At 37.1% G+C, this 2500-nt stretch overlaps 1 protein-coding gene across 1 annotated transcript in view; it reads right to left on the bottom strand.

The window, feature by feature from the left end:
• The window catches only part of LOC115230177 (serine/threonine-protein phosphatase 6 regulatory ankyrin repeat subunit B-like), a gene marked incomplete at its 5' end in the record, with an annotated part of 25339 nt that overhangs the window by 17019 nt on the left and 5820 nt on the right, over positions 1 to 2500 (bottom strand). The gene's annotated exons all lie outside the window — the stretch shown is intronic.

Here is a 2500-nt window from a genome sequence, read left to right as displayed (position 1 = left end):
GGCCATGCTGGAGCACTGTCGTTAGTCGAGCAAATCGACCCCAGTAAGCCTTGTACTTATTTTATCAGTTTCTTTTGCTGAAACGCTACTTTACGGGGACGTAAACACACCAGCAGCGGTTGTCAAGCGATGTTGGGGACAAATATAGACACACAAACACACGCATGTACACACAGACACTCATAACACACACACAGACACGCACATATATGTACATATATATATATATATATATATATATGGACATACATATATACATATATATATATATCTGTATATATATAAGGCAAGATGTGTGTGTGTGTGTGTGTGTGAACGTTTTTGTAATTTATGCACATCTACAAATTAACACGCATGCCGCTCAAATTTTAGGGGGTCATTCGTCATGACCCCGGCAGTATTTTCGTCAAATTTCTCCCGAGACATCCGCGAATAGCGGTAAATAATTTTGAGCCATAACTTCTAAATTTTTAAGATGGCGAAAGCTACCATTGTTTACAAGGCAAACATTAATTAAGTCCCCTCCTAGCGACGGTGTAAATAGAGGGAGGGAGAAGGAGAGGGAGAGAGAGAGATTTTTATAATTTCGTCTTTTTACTGGTAATAACAGACAGACATGTGTTGTTATGTATGTTTGTATGTATGAATGGCTGCAGTCACGCATAAACACACGCGAGCATGTATGCGTAAAAGACACATAAATGCAATGTTTGTGTGTGTGTTGTGCGTATATATATATACGGGCAATATAAACAATATTCTCCGTTTCTCCACAACTAATTTCCAAATTAGCTGAATCCGTTGTTCTAATCATAGCGATATATAGCTGGTCGTGCGTGAACATGGGAGAGAGCAGAGGTTACCAGAGCAAAAGACCTACGTGTTGACTGTAGACACGCTCCTTCGCAAACGATCAGCTATTATTTTGTAAACAATGTTTCGAAACTGTTCATGTTTTCGAAAGGAGAGGGGTCAACCTAAAGCGTTTGACCCGGTCATAAAAACAAACAAAAAAATAGTAATATGTGTAAAAGAACTTCCTCTAAACGAATATGACCAAAAAACGTGCTCTCGCAAAAGGGGTTGGGAGGAGAGGCCTATGGCCTTTTCTTTGATAATATCTTTCTTGCTCATTTAAATTCAGTTCAATGCACTCTTGCCTTGAACCAACCATTTCTCTTTGTGTGTGTGTGTGTGTGTGTGTGTGTGTGTGTGTGTGCGTGTGTGTGTGTGTTCTTGATAATCGTTTAGAACAAGTTGTTTTACACCTATTACACTATTTTTTTGTTTTTGTGCCCGGGTCAGACACGTAACATTCACGATGTGAATTTTCCGAGGCCTCTCCCCCGCACCCTTTCGTTAGCGCGCATTTTTTGGGGTCATATTCGTTTAGAGGAATTTGTTTTACACCTATTACACAATTTTTTTGTTTGTTTTATGACCGGTTCAAACACTTTAGTTTGACCAGGAGAGGTATGACTTTCACATCTCTGCGGGAGAAGGTAGGCTTCTCTCTTCCTGTTACAAAACTTACTTCGGGAGCCAAATTTGCTTCAATTGATGGTATTACTCGGGTAGGGGTTGTGGGGGACAGTGGCAGTGGCAAGGCGTGCAGAAACATGTATACAATAGGTGTATATGTACGTATATGTTTGTGTGTGTGTGTGTTTTGCCCATATATATAAACTTATTTGTGATCTGAACATAACCGCTTCTGAAACAGAGGATCAGGAACCATTTTGGGCTTTCTATTTTCCTTGCTGGAAGGGTTCTCAATCCATGGGCAAAATGGGGTTACATAAAATAAAACAATCGATGAGTGTAAAAAATCGAGAAACCGATTTCTTATGGAACCATGTGGTTTGTAAGCAAGCTACTAACCACACAGCCACTCCTGAGCCTGTGTATATATATATATATAATATATATATATATATATATATATATATATATATATATGAATGTGGTTGTATGTTCCTCATGAAGCTTTTTAAAATGAATATTTCTTAGTGAAATTTTCTGAAAATCCATCCCTATCCATGTCTTAATCAACAATTATGTCTGGAGTTGGGATTGGTTTGAAACTCATCAAATGGTTTTATTTTCTCAACATAATCGGAAACACCAGAAAGTTGTGGGGAAAATATAAGGGTCTCAGGAAGTATATATATAATATTTGTGTAATGTGTGTGTGTATGTATATAACATACTCATGTATATATATATATATATACAATATACATATATTAATTATAATAAAGGGTTAATTGCAACAAGTTGCTCAAACCACATACAGAAATATTAGGAATAGCAGCCAAATAGATCACTATTTCCTCTACTAATAAAAAAGTCTCCACAAACAAACAGAATTTGTAACCCGTATATGGTAAAGAGAAAGAAAACAACGAAATCACAGCCTATTGGATTAATTATAGACGAATCGTTTCTGGATTAGAATCGAAAGTTCATTTCCTTGAACTTTCGGTTCTAATCCAGAAAC

The sequence above is a fragment of the Octopus sinensis genome, unplaced genomic scaffold (genome assembly GCF_006345805.1).
Source record: "Octopus sinensis unplaced genomic scaffold, ASM634580v1 Contig14737, whole genome shotgun sequence".
NCBI lineage: Eukaryota > Metazoa > Mollusca > Cephalopoda > Octopoda > Octopodidae > Octopus > Octopus sinensis.
Note: the sequence above shows the minus strand (reverse complement) of the source record. Positions and strands in the feature narration are given on the sequence as shown.